We start from the raw sequence: 16911 nt of genomic DNA, 5'->3' as shown, positions 1-16911 counted from the left end.
CTGCATTCAGGGACAACTGCTCCACAGGGTAGGGTTTGGCCAGTTATTCTCCAACAAAGCCAACCTCTCCTTAAACAGATTCCTGCAGTGGCCTTGGAACTGACCCATATCCCTTAATTCCATGGGGTTTGCAGTGCCTAAAGCAGCCAGTAACTTTGTAGCAATATGATCTTTCATTTTGAACTATTATGGACAAATGCATCAAAAACTCCAGCTAAAAGGTTGATTCTGTCTGGGGGGGGGGTGAATTTTCCATTCTCAAAAATGTTTCATGAATTTACTACTCCCAGTACTTATGCACTTTAGCAGGAATACCAAATTTTCAATTCTACAGCCACGGTTACTATGCTTGGCACACTTGGAAGTTTAATTTGTGCTCTTCTTCTCTCAGAACAAAGATCTTCTGAATCGAATGAATCAGGCAGCCCAGTTCTTCCTGCTGCAAACTATTGAAGACGGTTCTTGGGTGGGGATGGTCATATTTGAGAGTAGTGCCACTCTCCAAAACCCACTAATCCAAATCGTCGGCGAGGCTGAACGGAATCAACTCATCAAAAATTTACTTGCAGCAGCTGGAGGAGGAACAGCAATCTGCAGTGGAATCCAAGCTGCATTTCAGGTGAAACGTGTTTTCCTACAGCAGTTAGTCACTTACAATTCTGCAATTTCAAATCTCCAGATAAACACACTAAACAGTAACTAAACTAGGCATGCAAGGAACATGTCTACCAACTCTTCTGTACTGTACTCTCCCAAGTGTTTAGTACAGTGCTCTGCACATAATAAGTGCTCAATAAATACCATTGATTGATTGAGTAAATGTATGATTTCAGGAATTGAAACGCAATTTCCAGACAACTGATGGCTCTGAAATCGTGTAGCTGACAGATGGGGAAGACTCAACTATTAATTCTTGTTTTGAGGAGGTGAAAGAGAGTGGAGCCACCATTCACAGTGTAGCTCTGGGAACCTCCGCTGCCAAGGAACTAGAACAACTATCAGTCTTGACAGGTAAAAAGACAGCTTTTAGAATAGACTTCTGTGGGAAATGTATGCTTGTACATTCTAAAAAGGAAAGTTGAGCATCATATTAATTTGGTAGGACACAGAGCCTAGGATAAGTTAGATAATTAAAGCATGTCTTGAGAAGCAATGTGGTCTAGTGGATAAAGCACAGGTCTGGGAGTCAGAAAGACCTGGATTCTAATCCCAGCTCCTCCACTTTCATTCATTCAATCGTGTTTATTAACACTAACTGTGTGAAAAGCACTGTACGAGCAGTTGGGAGAGTACAGTACAACAGTGTGAGCTTGGGCAACTCACTTCACTTCTCAGTGCCTCAGTTACCTCATCTGTAAAATGAGGATGATAATAATAATGTTTAATATGACTGCAAGCTCCATGTGGAACATGGATGAAGTCCAATTTGATTAGCTTGTATCTACCCCAGCATTTAGAATGATAATGTTGGTATTTGTTAAGGGCTTACTATGTGCCGAGCACTGTTCTAAGCGCTGGGGTAGATACAGGGTAATCAGGTTGTCCCATTTGAGGCTCACAGTCATAATCCCCATTTTACAGATGAGGTAACTGAGGCACCAAGGAGTCAAGTGACTTGCCCAAAGTCACACAGCTGGCAGGTGACGGAGCAGAGATTAGACCTCTGATTCCTAAGCCTGTCCTCTGTCCACTGAGCCATGCTGCTTTAGTAAACACTTAACAAATACCATGAAAAAGAAAAAAAAATAAACTCATGGATATTTTTGGCCCAAAAGTGAACCTAGCTATGGTAACTTCTAGCACTCACTTCCAGTACTACATTACATACTGTGTAATGGAGTGTGTACAGCTTGGGCTCAAACAAAAGCAGTGTAGCCTAATGGAAAAATCACAGGCTTGGGAGTCAGAGGACTTGGTTTAAAAATAATAATATTAATTGTGGTATTTGCTAAGTCCTTACTATGTGTCAGGCACTGTAATAAGCCCTGGGGTGGATGCAAGCAAATGGAGCTGGATGCAGTCACTGTCCCGCGTGGGGCTCAAAGTCTTAATCCTCATTTTAAAGATGAGGTAATTGAGGCACAGAGAAGTGAAATGACCTGCCCAGGGCCACACAACAGAAAAGCAGCAGAGTCAGAATTAGAACTCATGACCTTCTGACTCCCAGGCCCATGCTCTATCCACTACACCATGCTGCTTCTTTAGTTCTATCTAGGCTCTGCCTCTTGTCTGCTGTGTACCCTTGGAAAAGTCATTAAACTTCCCTTTGCCTCAGGTACCTCATCTGTAAAATGGAGATTAAAACTATAACCTCACTTGGGACATAGACTCTGTCCAACCTGATTGTCATGTACCTACCTCGGGGCTTAGCACATAGTGAGCACTAAATGAGTACAATTAAAAAAAAAATCCCTGTCTGGAAATCAGATAGAGTGGCCAAATGACTTTCAATGCTCTCTCCAATCCAAGTGACTAAAAAGGGTCCATTCATGCACAGATTCAACTAGGTCATTTGGATTCAGTCCAATGCAGTGTTCCCAAAGGAGAAGATTTTGTTCACGGCCAGAAGATTTGGGGGCATTCAACCAGCCCAAGTCATCCTACACAGAGATGTAATCAAAGAGGAAAAGAAAAATTCAAAACCCAAAAGTTCTAAAGACTAGAAGCAGTTGATTCTTTCATGAAATGAGTAGCTGAGGGGAGCAGCTGGGCAAGCAAAGACTACAAGATCTGAGCAATTTAACATGAAAATTCAGATTCGCATAGAATGATAATAATTATGACTGTGGTATTTGTTTAGCCCTATACTATGTGCCAATCCCTTTACTGAGCGCTGGGGTAGTACAAGATAATCAGATCAGATACAGTAGCCATCCCACCTGGAACCTATCCCACAATCTAAGGGAAGGATAACAGGTATTTCATCCCTATTTTATAGATGAGGAAACTGAGGCACAGAGAAGTGAAATGACTTGCCCAAGGTCACAGAATGGGAAAATGGAAAATCTGGGATTAGGACCCAGATCTTCTGATACCCAGGCCCAGGCTTTTTCCACTACACTACAATGCTCCGTACAGAATTAAACCTGAGGAGGCCCAGAAGAAATGGAGGACAAAGGCTGATGGAAAAAGGAGAGGATTGAGGTTGAAAGGGGCAGGAGTTGGGGTGAAGATTTAGAAAGGGGATTTAGTCACAGATTAAAGACCAACTGAGAAGCAGCATGGCCTAGTGGAAAGAGAATGGGCCTAGGAGTCAGAGGACCTGGGTTCTAATCCTATCTCTGCTACTTGTCTACTGTGTGATCTTGGTCAAGTCACTTAACTTCCCTGTGCCTCAGTTCCTTCATTTGCAAAATGGCAACTCAATACCTGTTCTCCCTCCTACATAGACTGGGAATCCCATGTGCGCCTGATTATTTTAAATCTACCCCAGGGATTAGTGCAGTGTTTGGCACATGGTAAATACTTTGAAAATACCATAAAAAAGTAAGGGAAACATCAACAGCCAAAGATTTGCCCATTTTGGTCCGACCTCAATGGTGAAATAGTTGCTTTGCCTACTTGCTTCTTTGATGCTTCCTTTTACTAAATGGCCCTCCTGATGCATGTGACTCTAAGTAAAAAGGGGACAAAATTGACTGAGGAAAGGTGTAACTAGAAAATGAAGGACTATTAATGAATCAGATCAGTGATCCACCCAGCCCTGAATTATGTCTTTAATAATGGCTACAAAAGGTGTTTGGAAAAAGCAGGATGGTCGTCCTGGTTCCGTCCATTCTAAGGTAAATGATATGCCATTTAACATCGCTAATTTGGCCTTCTAAAAACCCAATCTGAATCTAGACATTTTTCTAACTTTAACTCTCAAGTCCTCCTTGAACCAACTGATATTTTCTTCCCAAAATTTACCATGGGAATGATAAGTCCACTCTCTTCTCTACGAGCTAGAGTCTCCCGGGAGAACCTTGGCTAAAATATTTGCATCCAATTCCCTTCGGCTATTCCGCCTTGCATTATTTGCAATCACTTTCAGAACACACAAGTACATCAATTCTAGAATAGTGCAGTGTGAGTTGCGGTTAGAACTTTCAAAAATAAGCTCTTCCTGATGAAATTTGGGATCAGTTTTCCCCACTCCATCTGGGTGGCTCCTGGAAACACTCCTTCACGGTCAGGGATATAGCCAGATTTTCCCCGGTCCTTCCCAAATCCTAGCTGCGACCAAAGAAAGATGCAGCCACGAGCTGGAGCGGTGCTTGAGGCAGTAGGATAGCAGCTGTCAGAGAGGTCTGTTACCCAAGGACCACAAGGAAGCTGAAATGCAATCTCCAAAGAGTAAGGCTCCTTGCCCAGATAATCCCTCTCCCCAACTTCAAAGTCCTATTGAAGGCAGATCTCCTTCTCCCATTCCCTTCGGCATCGCCCTCCCACTTGGATTTGCTCCCTTTATTCGTCTTTCCCTCCACCCCACAGCACTTAGGTGCCTATCTGTAATTTATTTATATTAATGTTTGTCTCCCCATCTAGACTGTAAACTCACTGTGGGAAGGGAATGTGTCTACCAACTCTGTTATACTGTACTCTCCCAAGCATTGTCATTCATTCATTCATTCAATCATATTTATTGAGCATTTACTATGTGCAGAGCACTGTATTAAGTGCTCGGGAGAGAATAATACAATGATAAACCCACATTTCCTGTCCACTAGGAGCTTACGGTCTAGAGGGAGGAAAACAGACGTCAATACAAATAAATAAATACAAATAAATAAATGACAGATATGTACATAAGTGCTGTGGGGCTGGGAAGGGGTAAGAACAAAAGGGAACGAGTCAGGGCAGTGCAGAAGAGAACGGGAAAAGAGGAGGTGGTGGGGGTGGATAGTCCGGGAAGGCCTCTTGGAGGAGATGTGTCTTCAGTCGAGCTTTGAAGGAGTAGAGGAAAATTTTCTGACAGATTTGAGGAGGGAGGTCATTCCTTGCCAGAGGCAGGACATAGGCTAGGAGTCGGTGAGAAGATAGGCCTGCTCAAGGCACAGTGAGAGGGTTAGCATTAGAGGAACAAAGTGTGCGGGTTGGGTTGTAGAAGGAGAGTAGCAGGGAGAAGGAGAAGGGGACGAGGTGACTGAGTGTTTTAAAGCCAATGGTGAGGAGTTTTTTATTTAACGTGGAGGTGGATGGGCAACCACTGGAGTTTTTTGAGTAGTGGAGTGACATGTCCTGAACATTTTTGCATAAATGATGACCCAGGCAACAGAGTAAGGTATAGACTGGAGTGGGGAGAGACAGGAGGCTGGGAGGTCAATAAAGAGGCTAACCCAGTAATCCAGATGGGATAGGATCAGTGATTGTATTACCATGGCAGCAGTTTGGATGGAGAGGAAAGGGTGGATTTTAGCGATGTTGTGAAGGTGGGATCGTCAAGATTTAGTAATGGATTGAATATGTGGATTGAATGACAGAGAAGAGCCAAGAAAGGAAACTCCTTTAGACTGTAAGCTCATTATGGGCAGGGAATGTGTCTTTTATATTGTTTTTTGGACTCTCCCAATCACTTAGTACAGTGCTCTGCACAGAGTAAGTGCTCAGTAAAGACGATTGATGCACATTGAGCCATTCCCTTCTTTGGGGGTGCACAGAAACAGAGTGGCCCAGCATTGGTGATTCAGGGCAGGAACCCCTTCCCCACATAGGAAAATGCAGTATTGGATTGACTATAAAAAGCTGCACCAAACAGCTAATTTCTTAAAAGTAACTGCCACAGTATAATTCCATTTTAGGAGGAAAATTCCCATCTCCTTCAGATGAAGCCCAGAACAATGGCATTATTGATGCCTTTAGTGGACTTTCATCAAGAAGTGGAAATTTTTCTTAACAGTCTATCCAGGTCTGAGTTTCAAATAAATTACTTGATTTTCCACTGGAGAGAATTAAAGTATTAGAGACCTTAGGCAATCATTTTAAGTTAAACAGAAGATTCAGTCCTGAAATCAGAAATTTTCCCTGGAGTTCAATCCTAGAGCACTGTGGATAGAGTCAGAAGGTCAGGGGTTCCAATTCCCGCTCTGTCACCTGTCTGCTGTGCAGCTTTGGGCACGTCACTTCACTTCTCTCTGCCTCAGTTACCTCATGTGCAAAATGGGGATTAATACTGCTAGCCCCAAGCGGGACAGGGGCGGTGTCCAACCCAATTTGCCCGTATCCACCCCAGCGCTTAGTACAGTATATGCAACGCAGTAAGAGTTTAACAATATCACAATTATCTTCCACTGTAACTGGAAATTAATACTAGATTTGAGAGTGCACTTCTTGGACAATGGTGTTCAGAAATCTCATTCAGTGCCGGCACAGAACAATCCAGGAATTCCCATCCAGGAAAACACCCAAGAGACATCACTTCCTCCTACTCCTTTGAAAACCCGTCCATCCCTCTCCTCTCTTCCTGAATTGAGAATTTCCATTTTCCCTCCTCCTTGTTCCTTCAGCCCACCAAGATAACCATTTGAACCCATTTGCCTCCAAGTAGTGCATCTCACTCTCATCTCAAAACATCTTACTTTACTCTTCTCTCTTCTTTGAATAAACAAAATTTGACACCAAATCAATAGATGCATTAGAAGGGTACTGAGCATTCTCTCTGTTTTCTCCTGCTTTCTATCTCACAGTGTAAAGAGGACTTACATAACAATGACCTTTCCAACCACCACTGTCTCCTAAATTCAACCCCCCCGTAGCTTTCTGAAGGAACTCTGATTAATTTAGTGTTTCCCACCCAAGAACCTGTGTCTAATCATGAATTAAAGAAAAAAAATTGTCTATTTGTTCTACTAACTTTTTTTTTTAATCTCAACAGCTTGAAAGCAGAGGTTTAAAGCTGGACACAAGTGGGTGGATGAATGGCACGGTGGTTGTGGATAACTCAGTGGGTAAAGATACCTTCTTCCTGGTCACATGGTCAGCTCAGGTCCCCAAAATATCTCTCTGGGACCCCAAAGGACAAGGAAATTACAACTTTTCAAAAGCTGCAAAGTCCAGGATGGGTCATCTCCAAATGCCAGGTGCAACTGAGGTGAATGCAACATTCTGTCTTTTTGTTCCCTTAACAGTTTCAACGATTTGAAATCAAATTTTCCACACCATTATGACTATTTATTTCATATGTTGAGTGGCAAAAATGGAGAAGCAACAAACCAAAAGTAGAATGAAGCACAGTTCCCATTCAGTGGGTCCACCGATTAAGCATAACAGGCAGGCAAACACAATGTACAAAAAGTATGAAATCAGGGAAAGTTGTGATTCTACATTGAAAAGAGGTCAAGAAATGTAAAAGACGATTGAAATTTGTGAAAGAGCACAGACCTGGGAGTCTGAGGACCTGGATTCTAATCCTGAATCCACCATTTGTTTACTCTCTGAACTTGGGCAAGTTCACCTTTTAACTTTTCTGTTTCTCAGTTATCCCATCTGTAAAATGGAGATTAATACTTCGAGCCCCATGTGGGACCTGGACTGTGACCAACCTGATTAGCTTGTGTCCACTCCAGAGGTTTGTACACTGCTCGGTGTATAGTAAGTGCTTAACAAATACCATTAAAAGAACCCCAAAACACTCTTGCCTCAACTTAGAAGACAAGCCTCTGGAATCGACCGGCGTTGCAGGCCCTGTTTCTTTCAAACGGCCTCCACTCAGGATAGTGGTGGTTTCAAACCATGTTTCCAGTAGCAACATAATAAAATTAAAGATGGCATTTATTCATTCAATCAGATTTATTAAGCCTTGCAGTATGCAGAGCACTGTGCTAAGCACTTGGAACAATACAATCTAACAATAAAAAGATACATTCCCAGTCCACAATGAACTAAAACACTTACTCTGTGCCAGGCAATGTGCTAAGCACTGGGTTAAGCTCTGAGCAAGATTTCAGACTACTGTTAAGTGACCATTTCCAAGGAAGACCATCTTAAGTGAGGGCTCTGATAATTAGAGCAACAAGATAGCGCAAACTCTCCAGTAGACACCTCGCCATGATGTCTCCCGCGGTAAACCAGATGAGCCTTGGTCCAGTCCCACTTCGGAAGCAAGAACTTACAGAGGTAACACTTCTCCCGGCAACTTCACGCTCTCTCGGCCCTGCCAATCATATTCCCACTGGGATAATTGCAGTGGGTGCAATAAGCATAGGTGGGCAGATGTGCAGCACATTGTGAAACAGTGTGGCCTAGTGGATACAGCACGGGCCCAGGAGTCAGAAGGACCTGGGTTCTAATGCTAGCTCTACCACTCGTCTGCTGTGTGACCTTGAGCAAGTCACTTCACTGTGCCACAGTTGTCTCACCTGGAAAATGGGGATCACGACTGTGAGCCCAATGTGGGACAAGGACTGTGACCAAACTGATTACCTTGTATCTGCCCCAGCACATCATAAGCACTTAACAATTACCATTTTAAAAAGTGCACCCAAGAATATTACATGCAATACCGCTGATGGTTAAAGTGATTGAAGCATAATGCTGTCGCTGCCCCATAGTGCCATAGACTGGCAAGTGGTGGGCAATGTGCCCACCTCAGTGGCCAACGATTTTCCAGATTTCTTCTGGGCATGTCCACCACGCAAGACCTACCCCTTTGGGATTTTTAGTCAGAAACCTGTATCATAGTGTCCCAGCCCCAGGTGGTAATCCCCTACTCTGACTCCTTCACCACCCGTCCCAACTCTCCTGCCCCACAGGGATGAGGTGATCTGCAGTAGGAAGTACAGACCTTGTTGGAAGAAAGGCAGTGAGAAAGTACTTTATCTCATGCGACTATAATATGGCAAATATTGGGTCAAGAGGTGGTCCTCAAATTTTAATTCTTAGCGTATATTTTGGAGCCAACTTAACAACAAAGAAACTTCTCTAGAACTGACTCAAAATTCATTCATTCATTCAGTTGTATTTATTGAACTTACTGGATGCAGAGCACTGTACTAAGCACTTGGAAAGTATAATTTGGCAACATATAGAGACAATCCCTACCCAACAAGGGGCTCCCAGTCTATAAGGGGGAAGACAGACAACAAAACAAAACAAGTAGACAGGTTTTTGTCTACTCAAAAGATAGGCTTTTACTCTGCCTTTCTCTTAAGGCACTTTCTCCTTCTCCTAGACAGTCCTATCATCTTCTTCCTCGCTCCATATTTCTAATTTAAGAGAAAACAGGCACTTTCCTGAAAAAACACATGCAGAGTTCTCCGTTATGATGAATATATAGAGCTTCACAAGAAGAAAAGCAAAGAGAAAAGAGATATAGGTCCGCAGCTCAATTTCCTCAATTTTCAGATTTGTTTTAGTCCATCAGATTTATTTTAGTTGAGAGGTTGCTGTGCGCAGAGCATTATTAAGCAAGTGGGAGAGTATTATAAAATTAGTAAACATGATTTATGCCTTCATGAAGCTTACAGTCAAAGGAGAAGACAGATGCTAAAATAAATTACAAGGAGGGAGTAATGGAATATTGTAACATTTATATACCTTCACTCCAGAGGGCAGGGGGCAAGTATCCAAATGCTTAAGTAACCTGGAAGTGCTAGTTCTAGGGCTGGTGATTTTCAGTCTGGGATAGACAAACTTCTTGCTCTTAATAAGCAACTTGAAGGAACCTCTCTTTAAAATACAGCACCAACTGTTTCTTAGCAGCAGTTCTCAGGAGAAAAATCCTCCTCTTCTCTAGAGTTTGAATGTTAGAGTGAAAGGAAATGGAGATTCAAGGGCAAAATATTGGGTTCATTCCAACTTGGAAAGGGAAAGTCAATCTCAAAATGGATATTGGAGGGAAGTACGGTCGTTTTGTCAGTCTTGAAGTTGATTTGTAAAATATTTCTCCTCGAATTTTAGGTGGGAACTTGGACTTACAGTACTGAATCACCTGCATAAATCCTAACCTTGACCGTGACCTCCCACTCATCGGATCCCACGGTGCCTCCGCTGACCGTGACTCGTCACGTGAATAAAGGCAAAGATGCCTTTCCCGGTCAGATGGTTGTTTATGCTGAAGTTAGCCAAGGATTTTTGCCTGTTCTTGGGGCCAAAGTGATTGCTACTATTGAACTCCAGAGTGGGCAAAGCGTTACTCTGAAACTTCCTGATAACGGGGCAGGTAATTTTGACACACCTCAACATTCCATATTTTCTTCAAGAAGCCTGCCTCTGATCCAGCTGGATTCATTTAGAATGGTGCCTTCACTCATTTACCCTGCCCACTCCTGCCTTACCTCACTGCTCTCCCACAACAACCCAGTCCATACACTTGGCTCTTCTAAAGCACACTTAAAAACTGTACCTCCTTCTCATTTATCTCACCAGCAACCTCTTTCATTCATTCATTCAATAGTATTTAATGAGCGCTTACTAGGTGCAGAGCACTGTACTAAGCGCTTGGAATGTACCAATCGGTAACAGATAGAGACAGTCCCTGCCCTGTGACGGGCTTACGGTCTCATCGGGGGAGACGGACAGACAAGAACAATAGCAATAGATAGAATCAAGGGGATGAACATAGAATCAAGGGGATGAACCTCTTGTCCACATCCTGCCTCTGGCCTTGAATGCCTTCCCCCTTCCTATCTGACAGACAGACATCTCGTCCAAGAGGCTTTCCCTCACTAAGCCCCCATCTCCTCTTCTCTCACTCTCTTCTGTGTTGTCCTTACGCTTGGATTGGTTCCCTTTATTCACCCCTCTCTCAGCCCCAAAGCATGTGAGTATATCTCCGTAAATTATTTATATATACTGTCTGTCTCCCCTCTCTAGACTGAGCTTGTTGTGAGCAGGGAATATGTTTAGAAACTCTGTTATAGTGCACTCTCCCAACTGGTTAGTACGGTGCCCTGCATCAAAATAACTACTCATTAAATATGATTGATTGATTGATTCACTGTAAAAATTCTTGCTTCTTTGAACAGTGCTGTAGCAGTTGTCATTTGTGCATAAATAATAATGTTGGTATTTGTTAAGCGCTTACTATGTGCAGAGCACTGTTCTAAGCACTGGGGTAGATACAGGGCAATCGGGTTGTCCCACGTGAGGCTCACAGTCTTAATCCCCATTTTACAGATGAGGAAACTCTGGCACAGAGAAATTAAGTGACTTGCACCTGGTCCCACAACAGACAATGATACAACTGGAATTGGAATCCAGATCTCTTGACTCCCAGGCCTGTGCCCTGTCTATGAGATCAGACCGCTTCATGAATCCATCACGAAATATTCAACACCTAGTGGGGTGCGACACTTTCTTCCCTTCTGCCCCTTTGACATCCCCATCTTGACTCGTGTCCCAAACACTTTGCAGAAAATGGACTCTCTGAGGTCTGTACTGCACATTGAATTACACTGTGTATCTTTTTTATTTTTGACGGGCATGGTCAAAATGAACCCACCAAAACCTGAAATCAATCCTGAAGATATTCAGTCAAAAATGGAGAGCTTCAGCAGAACAGCCTTGGGAGGATCATTTGAGATCAAAAACGTTCCCTCTGGTCCAATACCAGATGCGTTCGCACCGAGTAAAATTACTGACCTCGTGGCAGACATCGAAGGAGATGAAATCCATCCGTCTTGGACGGCTCCAGGGGGTGACTATGATGAAGGACAGGGTAGGTTTGAGGGGTTTTCTGGATTTATGGAATAAGAGGTGCTCACCAAAGAGTCAGAACTGGGTGGTGGTTAAACAGGAAGGTGAAAACGGTATGTATCGGGAGAACCAATCTGCCAGTTCTGAATTTGTATCATTTCCAAACATCACACTACCAAAATGTACCCTACTGGCCTCCTAGCAAGGGTAGAAGTAGTCAGAGTAATTGTATTTCTTACGTGCTTATTGAATGCAAAGCACTGTACTAAGGAACGAATACAAGGTATAAAACAGACCAATAAGGCAACAAGCCAGGGCCCTGAGGTAACTGACTTCCTGTCAGCACCCCTGAAAACAAACATTTTGACAGAGAAGAAACCCATAACCCCAAAACCACTGGTGGGAGAGATGTCTCAAAGTGGAAATTGGGAAGCAGGGTGGCCATTTGAATAGAGCATGGGCCTGGGAGTCAGAAGGACTGAGAAGGAGTGAGAAGCAGTACAGTGCTCTGCACATAGTAAGTGCTCATTAAATACTATCGAATTAGAAGCAGCGTGGCTCAGTGGAAAGAGCCCGGGCTTGGGAGTCAGAGGTCGTGGGTTCTAATCCCGGCTCTGCACTTGTCAGCTGTGTGACTGTGGGCGAGTCACTTAACTTCTCTGTGCCTCAGTTACCTCATCTGTAAAATGGGGATTAACTGTGAGCCTCACGTGGGACGACCTGATTACCCTGTATCTACCCCAGTGCTTAGAACACTGCTCTGCACATAGTAAGAGCTTAACAAATACCAACATTATTATTATTATTATTATTAAGGACCTGGATTCTAATGCCGGCTCTGCAAATTGTCTGCTGCGTGACCCTGGGAAAGTCATTTCGCTTCTCTGTGCCCCAGTTACCTCATCTGCAAAATGAGGATTAAGATTGTGCGGGACTGTGTCCAACCCAATTATCTTGTATCTACCCCAGCATTAGCATAGTGCCTGGTGCAAAATAAGCCCTTAGCAAATACCATAAAAAAAAGAAATTGAGACAAGCAATCGATCCATTGTACTTACTGAGCGCTTACTCTGGGCAGAGCACTGTACTAAGCACTTTGGAGAGTACAATATAATAGAGTTAGTAGACATGCACTCTGCCCATAATGACTTTGTGTCACTTTACAGTCTTGTGGCATTCTCCTTTGTATCCTTGAATTTAGCCCAGCTGTAGTAAGAGAATATGGAGGGGAATTCTCTAACCAAAAGCCTCCTGATTGGAAGTCAGCAGGTCAATTTCCCAGCCTGCCTTTTCCTTATCATTTTCCCTAAGTGTGAGCAAATGATATAGAAAAAGAAACATTTTTTTGATCCCAACAATGAACCCAGATGGAATCCTTTCCCTTGTGAAGATCTACGCAGCACCAAAATTCTTTCTAGAAATATTTTCCTCCAGAGACAGTTCCACAATATGAAACTGAGACAAACTTTCCATTACCAACCCGATTTGCTTGCATCCATCCCAGCGCTTATGACAGTGCCTGGCACAGAGTAAGCACTGAGCAAATACCATAATTACCAGGGATTGTGTCTACTTGGTTACTCTCTTGCACCCACCCGAGGGCTTAGGACAGTGCTCTGTGCACTGTGAGCTCTAGACTCTGAGCTTGTTTGTGGGCAGGGAACGTGTCTAGCGACTCCGTTGGATTGTACTCACTGAAGCACTTAGTATAGTTCTTTGCACACAGGAAGCGCTCAATAAATACCAGTGATTTATTGATCACAGTAGATACCAGTGATGTATTGATCACAGTAGATGCTCAATGAATATCACTGGCTGACTGAAAATTTGCTGGGGAAATACTCTACCTAAATAGATCTGAAACCACAACCCAGCCTTATTCATAGGGATTGTTGGAAAAGAAGAAATAGCTAACCTGCTGAGCCTATTGGAACCAAACATTAGAACAATATCATTTTTTTTCTCTTTTTAGCGACAGGGCACGTTATAAAAATGAGTGAAAAGGTACTCGAGCTAAGGGATAGATTTGATGATGCCTCGCAAGTGAACACTTCTACTCTGAAACCTAAGGATGCCCATTCTCGGGAGAACTTAATCTCCTGCACTCTTCCAAGTGCTTAGGACAGTGCTCTGGACACTGTGAGCTCTAGACTGTCAGCTTGTTGTGGGCAGGGAACGTGTCCACCGACTCCGTTGTATTGTACTCTCCCAAGCCCTTAGTATAATGCTCTGCACACAGGAAGCACTCAATAAATACCAGTGATTGAGTGGCCACGGTAGGTCCTAAATGAATATCACTGATTGACTTAAAATTTGCTGTGGAAACACACTATAGAAATAGGTCTGAAACCACAAAGCAGCCTTTTTCATGGGGGGTGGGGGACAGGGGATGGGGAGAAAACAAGAAATAGGCCACCTGCTCAGCTTATTGGAACTAAATCCTAGAAAAATATCATATTTTTTCTCTTTTTAGCTACAGGATGCATCGTAAAAATGAGTGAGAAGGTGCTCGAGCTAAGAGATAGATTCGGTGATGCCTTGCAAGTGAACACTTCCACTCTGAAACCTAAGGATGCCCACTCCCGGGAGAACTTTGTGTTCAGATCAGAAAACGGCACCATAGCGAATGGCACTAGCATCTTCGTTGCCGTCCGGGCTTTCGATGAAGTCAATCAGATATCGGAGATCTCCAGTGTCGCACAAGCCGCTTTGTTCATCCCTCCACCGGACCCCAACCCTGCTGACACGGGAAAGAAGCCCATCGGTCTTTCAGTAATCGTTCTGGCCGCGACTGGCTCAGTGATATTGGTTACTATTGTTGTGAGCCGCACACTTCGTGTTTTGAACAGGAAACACATTAGAAGTGATACACCTCAGTCTACATTTTAATACAGCCAAAACACAGCTGGGAAGAATCATGGTGTAGCAGAACACGGGCCTGGGAGTCAGCGGGTCATGGGTTCTAATCCTGGCTGTGCCACTTTTCTACTGTGTGACCGTGGGCAAGACACTTAACTTCTCTGGGCCTCAGCTATCTGTAAAATGGGGAGTGAGACTGTGAGCCCCACGTGGAACAGGGACTGTGTCCAACCCGATTGTTCGTATCCACCCCGGTGCTTAGTACAATGCGTGGCACATAGTGCTGAACAAATATCGCAGTTATTAATAAAAATTCCAATGTTAAATCTACCGAATCCAGGTTACGAGCTTTAATAAAATAGCCACGGTAAATAGTGAAAGAATCTTAAGCGTCTGGATATTTTTCACTAGGTCCACTATCCGATAATGAAAGTACAAATTTGCCGCAAGCCCCTTTTTAATCATTCTGTGCAGTATGGATGAATTTTCTTCGATATTTATTTCTGAATAATAAGCGTGTTCTTCTACTTGTTTCAAAGACAGCCTCACAAAGGCTCATCTTATGAAGGGCAACTCTCTCCTGATTGCCAGACACCCATCTGGTAAGTCTCTATCAGTTGTCTTCTAGCCTACGAAGCAGCATGGCTTAGAGCATGGGCCTGGGAGTCAGAAGGTCCTGGGTCCTATTGCTGGCTCTGCCACATGCCTGTCGTGAGACCTTGGGCAAGTCACTTCACTTCGTGGCTCAGTGGAAAGACCACACGGCCTTGGGATTCAGAGGTGATGGGTTCTAATCCCGGCTCCGCCGCTTGTCAGCTGAGTGACCTTGAACAAGTGACTTCACTTCTCTGTGCCTGTTACCTCATCTGTAAAATGGGCATGAAGACCGTGAGGCCCTACGTAGGACAACCTGATTACCTTGTATCTACCCCAGCACTTAGAACAGGGCGTGGCACATAGTTAGCGCTTAACAAATACCAACATTATCATTATTATTATTCCTTGTGCCTCAGTTACCTCATCTGTAAAGTGGAGAATAAAAGTGTGAGCCCCATGTGGGACAGAGACTATGTCCAACCTGATTTACTTGTATCTACCCCAGTGTTTGGCAATAGTAAGAGCCTAACAACTACCATTATTATTATTATTATTATTGGTCTGCCTCCTTTCGACATTGTTTGGGGCTTTCCTTCCCTGCATCTTCAAAATATTTGCTCTCTCATCCCTATTTCCTTATGTCTACCTCACTGATCTTCTTCCTCCAGCCTCTCCCCTCAAGTCCATACTTCACTTTTCTGGCCGTGTCTCCCCACTCCTCAAGTACTTCGACTGATTAATAACACTTTTAATATTTAAGTGCTTACTATATGCCGAGAACTGTACTAAGTTCTGGAGCAGATACAAGTAAATCACAGTGGAAGAGAGTACTTTGAGTTGCCATTGTTTTTACGAGATGGTCTTCCCCTCGACTCTGTTTATCGCCATCGCTCTCCTCTGTCCGTCTCCCCCGATTAGACCGTGAGCCCGTCAAACGGCAGGGACCGTCTCTATCTGTTGCCGACTTGTTCGTTCCAAGCGCTTAGTACAGTGCTCTGCACATAGTAAGCGCTCAATAAATACTATTGAATGAATGAATGAATACTTAGCCATAATTCCTGGTAATTGAAACCATGTCTCGGTTTCATAATGGTGAGAGTCTCTGAGTCAGAGTTTTGGAAGAAAGTGTTTCTAGAAAGACTTTTACTGCAGTGTCGATCTACAAAAGGAAAAGGAAATTCCCCAAACCCACTCGTGGCTCAAAGTCTAAGAGGGAGGGAGAAGAGCAGTGTGGCTCAGTAGAAAGAGCCCGGGCTTGGGAGTCAGAGGTCATGGGTTCGAATCCTGGCTCTGCCATTTGTTAGCTGTGTGACTGTGGGCAAGTCCCTTAACTTCTCTGTGCCTCAGTTACCTCATCTGTAAAACGGGGATTAACCGTGAGCCTCACGTGGGACAACCTGATGAGCTTGTATCTACCCCAGCGCTTAGAACAGTGCTCTGCGCATAGTAAGCGCTTAACAAATACCAACATTATTATTAAGAGGCATTCAATCCCCATTTTACAGATGACAAAACTGAGGCAAAGAGAAGTTTAAAGACGTACCCAGGATGATACAGCAGTGCCGTGGCAGAGTCAGGATTAGAGGTCAGTTCCCAGGACTCTTAGGCCCTTGGTTTTTCCATTAGACCATGCTCCTTCCCACCCGTCTCTGCATCAAGTGGAAACTCCTTACCGTTGGCTTTAAGGCAACATCAACTCTCTCCTTTCTATTTCCCTCTTCTACCAGTCCTCTCAACCCAGCCCCCACTTCACTCCTTTCACCCCTTTCACTCCTCTAATACCAACCTGCTCACTGTGCTTCACTCTCGTCTCTCTTGCCAACAGCCCTTGCTCACTCCCTT

General features: G+C 43.8%; 1 pseudogene; it reads left to right on the top strand.

Annotated features, from left to right (window-relative positions):
• Positions 1-14502, top strand: part of LOC100083302 — a 38116-nt pseudogene extending 23614 nt beyond the window's left edge.
• Positions 14503-16911: the final 2409 nt, after the last annotated feature.

Source organism: Ornithorhynchus anatinus, chromosome 4 (assembly GCF_004115215.2).
Source record: "Ornithorhynchus anatinus isolate Pmale09 chromosome 4, mOrnAna1.pri.v4, whole genome shotgun sequence".
In the NCBI taxonomy this organism is placed as follows: Eukaryota; Metazoa; Chordata; class Mammalia; order Monotremata; family Ornithorhynchidae; genus Ornithorhynchus; species Ornithorhynchus anatinus.
The sequence above is the reverse complement of the archived record's forward strand: the minus strand, read 5'-3'. Positions and strand labels throughout refer to the sequence as shown.